Source organism: Bos taurus, chromosome 21, assembly GCF_002263795.3.
Source record: "Bos taurus isolate L1 Dominette 01449 registration number 42190680 breed Hereford chromosome 21, ARS-UCD2.0, whole genome shotgun sequence".
NCBI classification, from domain to species: domain Eukaryota; kingdom Metazoa; phylum Chordata; class Mammalia; order Artiodactyla; family Bovidae; genus Bos; species Bos taurus.
In genome coordinates, this window is record NC_037348.1 from 50,352,470 (window position 1) to 50,367,315 (window position 14,846).

The window sequence follows — 14,846 nt, forward strand, 5'->3', positions numbered from 1 at the left end:
AAGTTACTCAGTCATGTCCAACTCTTTGTGACCCCATGGACTATACAGTCCATGGAATTCTCTAGGCCACAATATTGGAGTGGGTAGCCTATCCCTTCTCCAGTGGATCCTCCCAACCCAGGAATGGAATTGGGGTCTCCTGCATTGCAAGTGGATTCTTGACCAACTGAGCTATTAGGGAAGCCAAAGCATGGAGAAACTACACTTACATATTTATATTCACCTATATATGCATACAGAGATACACAGTAAAACTGACTAATTATAGGCAATATTCTTTTTTTCCAAATTATTATTCAAAAGCATTTGACTCGAATAAAATTATGTTTTTGCAACTCCTCAACATCCCTTCCATTCCCCTCTATTTTTCCTCATTGTACTCACTGACATTTGGTATATGGTATTTATATATTTATAATGCTTAAAGCTCAACATTCAGAAAACTAAGATCATGGCATCTGGTACCATCACTTCATGGAAAATAGATGGGGAAACAGTGAAAATAGTGTCAGACTTTATTTTTGGGGGCTCCAAAATCACTGCAGATGCTGATTGGAGCCATGAAATTAAAAGACACTTACTCATTGAAAGAAAAGTTATGACCAACCTAGATAGCGTATTAAAAAACAGAGACATTACTTTGCCAACAAAAGTCCGTCTAGTCAAGGCTATGGTTTTTCCAGTGGTCATGTTTTTCCAGTTGGTCCTTCACCAACTCCCAGAGCTACTCAAATTCATGTCCAATGAGTCAGCGATGCCATCAAACCTTCTCATCCTCTGTCGTCCCCTTTCCTCCCACCCTCAATCTTTCCCAGCATAAGGGTCTTTTCAAATGAGTCAGAACTTCGCATCAGGTGGCCAAAGTATTAGGGTTTCAGCCTCAGCATCAGTCCTTCCAATGAATATTCAGGACTGATTTCCTTTAGGATGGACTGGTTTGATCTCTTTGCAGTCCAAGGGACTCTTAAGAGTCTTCTCCAACACCATAGTTCAAGAGCATCAATACTCCAGCACTCAGCTTTCTTTATAGTTCAACTCACATCTATACATGACTACTGGAAAAAACAAAGTTTTGACTAGATGGACTTTTATTGGCAAAGTAATATCTCTGCCTTTTAATATACTGTCTAGGTTGGTCATAACTTTTCTTCCAAGGAACAAGTGTCTTTTAATTTCATGGCTGCAGTCACCATCTGCAGTGATTTTGGAGCCCCAAAACATAAAGTCTGCCACTGTTTCCATTATTTCCCCATCTATTTGTCATGAAGTGATGGGACCAAATGCCATGATCTTAGTTTTCTGAATGTTGTGTTTTAAGCCAACTTTTTCACTCTCTTCTTTCACTTTCATCAAGAGGCTCTTTAGTTCTTCTTTCTGCCATAGGTGGTGTGTCATCTGCATATCTGAGGTTATTGATATTTCTCCCGGCAATCTTGATTCCAACCTTAATTTTCCCGGCAATCTTGATTCCTAGGGTCAGTTCAGTTCAGTTCAGTCACTCAGTTGTGTCCGACCCTTTGCGACTCCATGAATCATAGCACGCCAGGCCTCCCTGTCCATCACCAACTCCTGGAGTTGACCCAGACTCACGTCCCTCAAGTCAGTGATGCCATCCAGCCATCTCATCCTCTGTCGTCCCCTTCTCCTCCTGCCCCCAATCCCTCCCAGCATCAGAGTCTTTTCCAATGAGTCAACTCTTCGCATGAGGCGGCCAAAGTACTGGAGTTTCAGCTTTAGCATCATTCCTTCCAAAGAAATCCCAGGGCAGATCTCCTTCAGATTTCTCAAGACTCATATCAGGTGGTCTGGTATCCCCATCTTTTTCAGGATTTTCCACAGTTGATTGTAATACACAGTCAAAGGCTTTGGCATAGTCAATAAAGCAGAAATAGATGTTTTTCTGGAACTCTCTTGCTTTTTCCATGATCCAGCGGATGTTGGCAATTTGATCTCTGGTTCCTCTGCCTTTTCTAAAACCAGCTTGAACATAAGGAAGTTCACGGTTCACGTATTGCTGAAGCCTGGCTTGGAGAATTTTGAGCATTACTTTACTAGTGTGTGAGATGAGCGCAATTGTGTGGTAGTTTTGAGCATTCTTTAGCATTGCCTTTCTTTGGGATTGGAATGAAACTGACCTTTTCCAGTCCTGTGGCCACTGCTGAGTTTTCCAAATTTGCTGGCATATTGAGTGCAGCACTTTCACAGCATCATCTTTCAGGATTTGAAAAAGCTCCACTGGAATTCCATAACCTTCACTAGCTTTGTTCATAGTGATGCTTTCTAAGGCCCACTGGACTTCACATTCCAGGATGTCTGGCTCTAGGTCAGTGATCACACCATTGTGATTATCTGGGTCACGAAGAACTTTTTTGTACAGTTCTTCTGTGTATTCTTGACACCTCTTCTTAATATCTTCTGCTTCTGTTAGGTCCATACCATTTCTGTCCTTTATCAAGCCCATCTTTGCATGAAATGTTCCCTTGGTATCTCTGATTTTCTTGAAGAGATCTCTAGTCTTTCCCATTCTGTTGTTTTCCTCTATTTCTTTGCATTGATCACTGAGGACGGCTTTGCTATCTCTTCTTGCCATTCTTTGGAACTCTGCATTCAGATGCTTATATTTTTCCTTTTCTGCTTTGCTTTTCGCTTCTCTTCTTTTCACAGCTATTTGTAAGGCCTCCCCAGAAAACGGTTTTGCTCTTCTGCGTTTCTTTTCCATGGGGATGGTCTTGATCCCTGTCTCCTGTACAATGTCACGAACCTCATTCCATAGTTCATCAGGCACTCTATCTATCAGATCTAGGCCCTTAAATCTATTTCTCACTTCCACTGTATAATCATAAGGGATTTGATTTAGGTCATACCTGTATGGTCTAGTGATTTTCCCTACTTTCTTCAATTTAAGTCTGAATTTGGCAATAAGGAGTTCATGATCTGAGCCACAGTCAGCTCCTGGTCTTGTTTTTGCTGACTGTATAGAGCTTCTCCATCTTTGGCTGCAAAGAACATAATCAATCTGATTTCGATGTTGACCATCTGGCGATGTCCATGTATAGAGTCTTCTCTTGTGTTGTTGGAAGAGGGTGTTTGTTATGACCAGTGCATTTTCTTGGCAAAACTCTATTAGTCTTTGCCCTGCTTCATTCCGTATGCCAAGGACAAATTTGCCTGTTACTCCAGGTGTTTCTTGACTTCCTACTTTTGCATTCCAGTCCCCTATAATGAAAAGGACATCTTTCTTGGGTGTTAGTTCTAAAAGGTCTTGTAGGTCTTCATAGAACCATTCAACTTCAGCTTCTTCAGTGTTACTGGTTGGGCCATAGACTTGGATTACTGTGATACTGAATGGTTTGCCTTGGAAATGAACAGAGATCATTCTGTCATTTTTGAGATTGCATCCAAGTACTGCATTTCGGACTCTTTTGTTGACCATGATGGTTACTCCATTTCTTCTGAGGGATTCCTGCCTGCAGTAGTAGATATAATGGTCATCTGAGTTAAATTCACCCATTCCAGTCCATTTCAGTTTGCTGATTCCTAGAATGTCGACATTCACTCTTGCCATCTCTTGTTTGACCACTTTCAATTTGCCTTGATTCATGGACCTGACATTCCAGGTTCCTATGCAATATTGCTCTTTACAGCATTGGACCTTGCTTCTATCACCAGTCACATCCACAGCTGGGTATTGATTATGCTTTGGCTCCATCTCTTCATTCTTTCTGGAGTTATTTCTCCACTGATCTCCAGTAGCATATTGGGCACCTACCGACCTGGGGAGTTCCTCTTTCAGTATCCTATCATTTTGCCTTTTCATACTGTTCATGGGGTTCTCAAGGCAAGAATACTGAAGTGGTTTGCCATTCCCTTCTCCAGTGGACCACATTCAGTCAGGAGATCAGCCCTGGGATTTCTTTGGAAGGAATGATGCTGAAGGTGAAACTCCAGTACTTTGGCCACCTCATGCGAAGAGCTGACTCATTGGAAAAGACTCTGATGCTGGGAGGGATTGAGGGCAGGAGGAGAAGGGGATGCCAGAGGATGAGATGGCTGGATGGCATCACTGACTCGAGGGACTTGAGTCTGAGTGAACTCCGGGAGTTGGTGATGGACAGGGAGTCCTGGTGTGCTGCGATTCATGGGGTCGCAAAGAGCGACTGAACTGATCTCCTTCAGAATGGACTGGTTGGATCTCCTTGCAGTCCAAGGGACTCTCAAGAGTCTTCTGCAACACCACAGTTCAAAAGCATCAATTCTTTGGCGCTCAGCCTTCTTCACAGTCCAACTCTCACATCCATACATGACCACAGGAAAAACCATAGCCTTGACTAGACGGACCTTTGTTGGCAAAGTAATGTCTCTGTCTTTCAATATGCTATCTAGGTTGGTCATAACTTTCCTTCCAAGGAGCAAGCGTCTTCTAATTTCATGGCTGCAGTCACCATCTGCAGTGATTTTGGAGCCCAGAAAAACAAAGTCTGACACTGTTTCCACTCTTTCCCCATCTATTTCCCATGAAGTGATGGGACCTGAAGCCATGATATTCATTTTCTGAATGTTGAGCTTTAAGTCAACTTTTTCACTCTCCACTTTCACTTTCATCAAGAGGCTTTGTGTTCCTCCTCACTTTCTGCCATAAGGGTGGTGTCATCTGCATATCTGAGGTTATTGAGATTTCTCCTGGCAATCTTGATTCCAGCTTGTGTTTCTTCCAGTCCAGCGTTTCTCATGATGTACTCTGCATAAAAGTTAAATAAACAGGGTGACAATATACAACTTTGACGTCCTCCTTTTCCTATTTGGAACCCATCTGTTGTTCCATGTCCAGTTCTAACTGTTGCTTCCTGAACTGCATACAGATTTCTCAAGAGGCAGATCAGGTGGTCTGGTATTCCCATCTCTTGAAGAATTTTCCACAGTTTATTGTGATCCACACAGTCAAATGCTTTGGCATAGTCAATAAAGCGAAATAGATGTTTTTCTGGAACTCTCTTGCTTTTTCCATGATCCAAACATAGGCACATCATATGTGTTTGTTTAATTAATGAATGTACGTATTATTTATTGATTGTTTCTTTGTTAAGGTTTTTTTTAGTTCTTTTAAGTATAGCATGTTAAAGGAGAAATAGCTATTCAATTATGAATGAATAAAAAGTAGAATCCTTGGTTTGCCTATCTTTTCACCAAGAAATTAGAGGGAAAGAAACTGTGGGACAGTCTATAATTTTATCAAAGTGTGTTCAATCCACAATATCTACAGAGAAGATAAAAAACAAGATGGAAGAATATTTCCATCCTTTCTCTAAAGTTAGAGCAGCACACTTCAGAGGTCAAGTAGAAAAGGCAACCATGAAAATATCTAAATTCTTACGATCATTTTCTCTTACCTTTAAAACTGCTATGCAGACAATTTTAAACTTCTCAGAGTAAGGACATAATAATGTGTCTGATATTAAAAAAAGGTGTTGGCATCAGTGCAAAGGCATTCATCCATTCACTTATATGTAGTATAACTCCAGCTAAGAAAAGGTAACAATGTTCACCTAACTCTTATTACTCAGCTTTGCAGTCTTATAAAGGGAACCACAGGTTATATTAATCATTACTAGGATAGCTTGGGGAATAGAGACAGATGGTTTGATGAGCTTCTTTATCTCCCTTTTATCTTAGCAGGTAAAAATAGACCACCATTAGCTATCAAATCCCACTGTTAATGATAACATTGGTTGACTGTGAAACCACATTTTAAAAGTTTTGACATACCTGATAATATGTATGTACCATATAAGAGTTTTATATGATTGCCCACTTTTCCTCCATGCAGCTCACCAAAAGAGTAAATCTTTCTACTTTATACTCTTTTAGGCACCTCGTATAAGCAGCTGTACAAGTCAGATTTTAAATTGAACTTCAGCTTTTCAAAATATTGTCAATAATATTTCACATTGCACACTTTCAGCAGTTGTTTGTTGCATAATCAGCATGAAATCTAACAAAACTGTACACCAGAGAAACTCAAAGACATCTGCCTAACTGCTTTATTGAATGTGTGAGCAATTCTGTTGGAAGCTGTGCCTGTATCACCTGGGGTGGAGCAGATGCGGCTACTGTGTCAGGCATATATTAGGGTTATAGAATACCTGCTAGAAAGAAATTCCAAATGCAGAAGAATATATTTTAGCTTCTGAAAAGGGCCTCAAGGGATCCAAATCACCTTCTCTTATTATACAGTTATAGACCGAAAAGACCATATCATACAAGACAAATCTAGCTGAATAAGGATTTTATGTTAAGAGCTTGAATAAATTATAGTTTTAAAGTTTGTTGTTGTTTTTCTTAAATATTAGAACTTTCTGTGCTTGAAAGTCACAATGATTAAATATTTGGTTGAAGTTGTTTAATTTTTATTTTGGTTCTTATTTAAATACATTTTTATCAAGAGAGATTTTGAGGGTATTACACAAAGTATGTTTTGTAATATTTTGAATAATTAGTGTTTATACCAGTTTTTAGTGCCTCTTTACAAAAGGATGAGAGAGAGGAAAAAGTAAAAGTTATAAAAATATCTAAAATAAGAGTGAAAAATAAGGACTGTGTCACAGTAGGAGTCTTCTATTCCACTCTTGACATATCCACGGGGAGAGGCTTTTGATAAAACCACACTCTCCACTTCTGTGAGTGTGGGATGAAGAACACATTAAGTATATGCTAGTTATTTTGGTTTCCTTGGTAGCTCAGTAGTGAAGAAACTGCCTGCTAATGCAAGAGGCACAGGTTCGATCCCTGAGTTGGGAAGATAGCCTGGAGAAGGAAATGGCAATCCACTCCAGTATTCTTGCCTGGGAAATCCCATGGACAGAGGAACCTGGTGGGCTACATTCCGTGGGGGTCACAAAGAGCTGGACACAACTTAGCAAATAAACAAAAACAACAGAAAATTATCTTGAAAGAAAATACTCTAACATTTACGGCGGGGGTGGGGGGGGACCTGAATACATACCATTGGGCTTAAAAGATTTTTTGATATCCAATTTTTCATTAGGTTAATTTACCTCCTTAAAGGCTATGAAAGAGATTAATTCTAATACAGTTGGATCTTCACGGGAAAAGGTAGGGCAGTGATCATGGAATTATAAATACATTTAAGAAACATTTACAGATCAGACAGTCATTTGACCAAACTGTATTAATCGTATAATTCCTTAGAGGATTTTCACCTCTCAGAGGGATCAAATCTACATAGGTGACGCTCCACTCACCTTTCTTCTAGCCATCAATAGGTAGCAGTGGATGTAAATCAACTGTAAATGTCAATCTTAAATGACAGTTTAAACATAGTAATTTAAAGATAATTCAATGGTTACATTATTTGGTTGAGATAAGCTCCAACATTGCTTAATCTTTTGAATTAAATATTCATATTGTTCATAGCTCTTATTTTCTAGGCCTCTGAAATCTATGTAGTTTTCATTAAATTTATATTCCCTCTTTACCTAAAGAACTGACAAAAGAGTTTATTAGAAAAGATGTGACCAAGGTTTAGCTGTTTAGCAGTCTCCTGTCTTATGCTACTTTTAAATAAAAATTTCCTCTAATGGTCCACTTAACTTTCTTGCTGAAATAATTACTGCCTCTAAAGCAAGGAGATCCAACCATTCTGAAGGAGATCAGCCCTGGGATTTCTTTGGAAGGAATGATGCTAAAGCTGAAACTCCAGTACTTTGGCCACCTCATGCAAAGAGTTGACTCATTGGAAAAGACTCTGATGCTGGGAGGGATTAGGGGCAAGAGGAAAAGGGGACGACAGAGGATGAGATGGCTGGATGGCATCACCGACTCGATGGACGTGAGTCTGAGTGAACTCCAGGAGTTGGTGATGGACAGGGAGGCCTGGCGTGCTGCGATTCATGGGGTTGCAAAGAGTCGGACACGACTGAACGACTGATCTAATCTGATCTGAAAGCCATTTTATTTTTCTGTTGAGTTTACTTCACGGAGCTTTCAGAGGCTCTAGGGGACAACAATCTTCTGTTTTATCTTCTTTTTCCCTCTCCTTTTTGTTCTTTGTCTTTAAAAACCCTTTCAGGTGTAAATGGTTATATACTTTAACTATAAGAAACTCAATCGTTTGAAAAGATAGACCTAGCAAAGTGGCAAATCTGCCGGCATAACAGTCTCTCAGATTACAGACCCTTCTTGCTTAACTCTAGAACATGAATCCCCTGAAAGAAGTAGTAAGGTCTTAATCTTTGTACCTGTGACTGATGTATGTTGTAGGTGCTTACCCAGATTTCATTTCATACGCTGTCTTAAGGGAGAGAAAGGACAAGTGGAGGTGAATAACATTTTTTAAAAATCAACAGAAGTTTGGGATTGATAAAATAATACAGAGTGGAGAAACACAGTGGATTGCCATTTCCTTCTCCAGGGGATCTTCCCAACCCAGGAATTGAAGCCGGGTCTCCTGCATTGCAGGCAGACGCTTTACCATCTGAGCCACCAGGGAAGCCTTTTAATGACCTAGTTAATAGAAATAAGGGCTTCCCTGGTGGTCCAGATGGTAAAGAATCTGCCTGAAAAGTGGGAGATGGGTTCGATCCCTGGGTTGGGAAGATCCCCTGGAGAAGGGAATGACTACCCACTCCAGTAGTCTTGCCTGGACAATTCCATGGACAGAAGAGCCTGGTGGGCTACAGTCATAAAGTCTCAAAGAATTGAACACGACTGAGAAACTAACACACACACACACACACACACACACACACACACACGTGCTATAAGTAAGGTGGTTTAATAAACCACAATAAAGTATGTAAAGAGGAAGGATTATGAGTTAGGGACTCTCCTTTAGAATTACTGAAACTAAATTTATATGAAACATCTGGAAGGGTTTTCACAAGATGAAATCTGCTGTTCAGAGAGTAAAAACTGGGGTTGGGCGTAATTGAAACTGTGTTATATAATGTTTTAAATTCTGACTTTATTCATTTTTAAAATGTGCTGTCTTATGTACAACTATAAATACAGTTTCCTCACAGAACTCTGGAAATAGGCCTCTCTATTGATTTGCATGCGTGGGTCATTTGCAGAACAATGATCATGTTATTTCAAATCAAAAGGATCAGTAAATGATTTTTGAAGGGTATTCAGTTTTCTTCTATTGGAAATGGTAATGGGCGTTCTTAGTCTCTCACAATTATATTTTTTATTTTAGATTCGTTTTTTTGAGTTCATGAAAGGTTATTAATGACAAAATTCAGTGAAAGAAAGAAAGCATAGAGAAGTCACAGCCTTCGTATTTCAAGTATATTAATCACATTCACATTTTTATTCTTTTATGGTATGAATAATTATGTGCATTGATATGCTTTGTTCTTAGTATTTTTTCTCTGATTCAGATGATCACCCACTCCATTCATCAAACAATAAATACTCTCATAATCCATCTCACTTTATTATTCATAGTAACCCATGCTTCTGAATATTAAAGAAATCAATATGCATAACTGTGGGAAAGAGTCATATTTTGTAAGGGTTTCTTAGATAGGGATGCTAAAAGCAGCTTTCAGACTCAGTGTGGGAACTTTAAAAAATTGTTCATGGGATTAATCAGAATCTTAATTCTATTTGATTAAATTCTGTCTGTACCTTTAAGAAATTAGAAAAGTCAAATTTTGACTTACAGTTGGTTAAATTGTAGCTATCTGACTACCTTTTCTAGAAATTAATTTTCCTTTACATATATGTATAAAATATTTTGAGACTATTGACTAACACATCAATCATCCACATTTATATAAAATGTAAAAAGGTGGGGAATATTAAATAAACTTGTTCCGGATATATAGACTATATTTCTATATATATAAACTATATTTCTCATCTCTTTTCAATCCCACCATCCACACCTGAGAGTTACCTCTTAAATATATACTAAATATTTACAATTCTTTCTTACCTGGATCTACCATCTTCTCCCATCTGATTAATCTGTCCGCCTACAAATACACTTAAACCATTCTGTGCTTCTTCTCTTTACACTGTGGTTTTTTTTTTTTTTTCTTAAACATGGAAATTATGTTATAGTCAACTTCTTTCCCCCTTCTCTCTGCACTCAAACCTTAAAGACCTTTAGTGGATGTTCTTAGAATGAAAACCAAAATTCTTAACATGGAGTTTGATTCTCATCTCACCAGTCTGGTCCAGATTCTCTGCACTGTTTAGTTACAGCCTTCAGGACCTGGTCCTTGGTATGTAAAGCATCTATAGGAAAAAAAAGTGCATTGGACATAATAAAAACATCACAGAATGGTTTATTCGAGACTATTGAAAAAGGAGAAAGAGATTGAACTCACCTCTGCTAGAACAAAAGGTGGGAGAATTTTTGAAACCCTGGTGTAAACTAATGGGAAAGTACTGGAGGATATTAGCTGGGAGGTGACCCCTGTGACAGGCTGTCTGTTTTTGCTGATTGTCCTCGTTGAAGTTACACTACTACCCTTCCACAGAGACTAGGAGATTGGATTCCTGATTTCTTAATGACTGCATTTCAAAGGAATGATTTCCAGGTCCTTAAGAAAGACATTCCTGGGTTGTAGAAGATTTACATAAGAAAGGGTCAGAAAAAAAGAATTTATAATTGCAAGTTTTCTAAGGGAAATGCAGTATAAAAAGGGACATCAAGGGGCCAATAGTCCGGAAGAAACTTGTCTGATATTTGTGTGTGTGTGTGTGTGTGTGTGTGTGTGTGTGTGTGTGTTTGCTCAAGTCTGACTCTTTGAACCCCCTTTGGACTGTAGCCTGCCAGGCTCCTCTGTCCATGGGATTCTCCACTGGAGTGGGTTGCCATAGGCTCCTCCAGGGGATTTTCCTCCCCAGCAGATCCAACCCGTGTCTCCTGTGTCACTTACATCTCCTGCCTTGGCCGGTAGATTCTTTATTGGCTTACCTATTAGGGGCATTGAGTCAAGCTTGTCTTGGCCAAGGGCTTCCCTGGTGGCTCAGTGGTAAAGAATCTCCCTGCAATGCAGGAGATGCAAGTTTGATCCCTGGTCAGGAAGATCCCATGGAGGAGGATATGGCAACCCACTTCAGTATTTTTGCCTGGAGAATCCTATGGACAGAGGAGCCTGGTGGGCTACAGTCCATAGGGTTGCAAACATTCAGACATGACTGAAATGACTGAGCACACATGTCTTGGTCAAACAGAAGATTTAGAATTTGTAAATCTCCCTCTTCACAAAGCTTACCTTTTAAAATCATTCCCTGGTTATACACTTGCTAGGATCTTAAAGCTCATCAAAGATATCACTTTTCTTGATAATACTCGACTTCTCCTTCTCAAGTAGCTTCTGTAGAAGAGCACAATGATTTAAGGAAGTTATATCACTGCCATAATGAATAAACTCTTAAGACATTGCTTATTACAGAGCTTTAGAGCTCAGCTTCTGAAGTTGAACATTGTATGAATAGCATTTAGCTTTCTTTCTCTAATTATCTATTATTTTATCTGCAAGATGAAAGTTATAATAGCACTTCACTGACAAGTTTTCTGAGAGTAAAAAGAGATGATATATGCAAATGCTTTAATAAGATTGACTTTTCAGCAGATATTCAATACATGCTAGTAATTACTATTAGTTAATATTGTAAAAACTGTGCTTGCATCTAGTAATGGGCTAGTGATGTTGACTTGTCTAACATTTTAACTAGGGTAAGTGATTTTCTCGTAGTGATATATCCCCCCTCCCACCCCACCCAGGTGATATCTTTTAAAGAATGAAAAATTGTGTGAAAACAGTGAGAAATTTAACATTTTTCCTCCCTATATGTGTCATGTCCTTCCCTCAATTAAAAAAAAAAAAAAGTGGGAAATAGACTATTCCAACTAATTAGCTTTGGTTTCTAGGCAAGATGCGTGTGTAACCTTCTAATCAGGGCCTATGAATCAGTTTTTGTCAAAACTCTTTAAATTTTTTTACAAAGTGCTTGTATCTCATTGCAGTTAGCTGGTATCCTGTCTTTTAAAGAATGACATTCCTCTATTTCTCAGAGCATTATGTAAAGCACAAGCTAAATTTAAATAAGGAATCATATGAAACAAATTTGTGTTTTCCTGGATTTACAATCTAATTCATACACCAATCCAGTTCTGTACATTTAAGCAAGAGAACATATATTTATAATTCCATGACATTTATATCCTATATAAAAGGAGAAGATAGTTCCCCTGTTTACCTAAATTCCACGCCATATCCTGTGATACCATCTATCCTAACCTATATGCCATATCCATCATAGTTTGGATGGGGTGCCATATCTGGGAATATGTGATTTTATACAAGTATAATCTAAATTAAGTCTTGCCTTAAAAACTTGAAATAGCTGACTTTGGAGATACTCAAATTAAAATTTTGGCTACTTCAAGTCATCTGATTATATTACTTTATACAAGTGAGATTAAGAAGGTGATGCATTAAAATGTCACATTGTAAATTACAGAATAGATCATGAATGACATTTATAGAATAAACATTCTTGACTCCTATTTATCTTTGATTCCCATATTTAAGTGACGGTAACTGAAAAGTCAACAATGTAAAAATAAACTATAATTGTGCACACAAAGAAATCTATGAAATCCTTTCTAAAATATCCAATGATATAGGATAAAACTGCCTACTTTCTCTTTGATTCCTTTTCAAAAGCATAATTACCTTTTCCGATTGTAATTTTTTGACTTGAATTTTCAAAACAAACAACAACTTATGGAGGTTAGAGAGATATGCATGTATCTCTCTAGTAGTAAATCATAATAATATTTTGAATATTGATTTTAGCTTTGGCGTAACATTTGAAAATATCACAAATACATTGAGATATATATTTGTATTACAAAGCTAATGGCATAATCTATATTGATAACCCAGAGAAAAGTCTTTCAATAATATTATGAGCTATGAAATCTTGGAAGTTATTTGAATTAAATTAAGTGTGCTAGTATGCAAACATGCGAAATAATGCCAAAATGACTAATGATAAGTAAGTAAAATAAATAAGTACTAAATAGTTGTCCTGCTATGCTGACTTGATATTGACAAGACAAAATCTAGAAAAGAGCTTCCCCTGCAAGCAGTTTGTCTTGATGAATGTTTTTATTTAAAAGACTTCTATTCTTCTTCAGTACATCCCTGGTTTTCCAGTGGTTAAGAATCTGTGCCTTCACTGCAGGGAGCATGGGTTTGATCCCTGGTTTGGAAACTAAGATCTCCAAATGCCGTCTGGTGTTGCCAAAAAACTTCATTTGGGGGGCAGGAAGTTCTTCTTTGGGAAATGGGCACATAGGAAATTGAGGTTATACTAGAAATACTTTGAAATTGTTATAGTTTAGAAACTAAGATATTATTTCTTAAGATATAAACAGACATTAAAAGATACTGCTGAAGATATCCTACCCACTACAGTGGACTGTGATTTTTTGCCTTGATTCTTTCAAATGGGATTTGAAACATATTTAAATGGAAATCATATACAAGTAAGTAGTCCTAGCAACATGATCCCTTGCCATTTTTCTAAGTTTGTGTTTCATTTTCTAAGATATTTAGATGAAGATCTCATTTCTTAGGGCAAAAATGATGGGGTGTAGTAAATAGAAAAACACATTTGTGTGTGTGTGTGTGATTTTTGCCAAGCTTTTTAATTAGTTTTATTTTCCTTTCTGGAAAATAAAATCTAGTGTTTAAAAAGTGATTATATTATATTGAATGCAGAAAGCACTAGATTTTTTCTTATAATTTTTATGAGGAAAAGAGAAAGCAAATAACTAAACAAAATTATTTCAGTATTATTTCTAGAAAGCACTCTACATAATTTTATTCATTATAATTCCTTTAGTGCAGAAGATAGCACTCTAGATTTCAACGAACCTTCTTTCTATTTAATAGAAATAATTAATAGCTTATAGGAGTGAAGGTCAGAGAAGCTGCTGATAGGATACAGGAAATGAGAAAGAAGGAATCCCAGGAAACTACTGACGATTTTGGCTGCCAACAATAAATGGTTCTTTCCAGCAGAACAGTAGACCTTTTTGGCTATAAGTTTCTGAGGCAATGATGACATCTTATTCTCCAGTGTCTTGCAGAATTTGTGCAAAGTCTCTCTACTATGAGAGAAACTTAAATTGGAACCCTGCTGGTAATGGAGCTTATAAAATGTACATTTTTTTAAGGTTTTGCATCCCTGCATAACAAGGAGAGTGTTGAAGAAAGAGAGATTCATGTAGCATCCTGGCTCAGTGATCTACCTGTGCTCAATGATTATGAAATCTGATGTCCTATATCTTCTATCCTACACACCCAATACCCTATTGTTTGGGTATTTAAATAATGTAAATGTTAATTCATCAAAGAAAAATGTAAGTTGTAGAGAACTATTTTATCTCTGCTTAAAATTACATTAATTTTTAAATGAGTTCATGCAGAGTTACAACCAAGTGGATTTTCTTTTTAGCCTTTCATGTAAGAAAGTGTAACTTAGTGATCAGTCATCCCAGTTCGCCCAGGACTGAGGGGTTTCCTGGTGCAATGAAGTGAATTTTGTCCTTTCAAAATGTTATGAGTTTCAGCCCTAAACCTCAAAGTGAGTGTTTCTGGAGACAGGGCTTTTAGGAAGAAATTAAGGTTGGAAGAAGGCATGGTAACCCACTCCAGAATTCTTGCCTGGAGAATCCCGTGGATGGAGGAGTCTGGCAGATTGGGACACGAATGAAGCGACTTTAGCACACATGATGGTGGCAGAATGCTTGAAAGTTCGCAAAGGGCCCCCAAGTGGCGCGAGTAGTAAAGAAA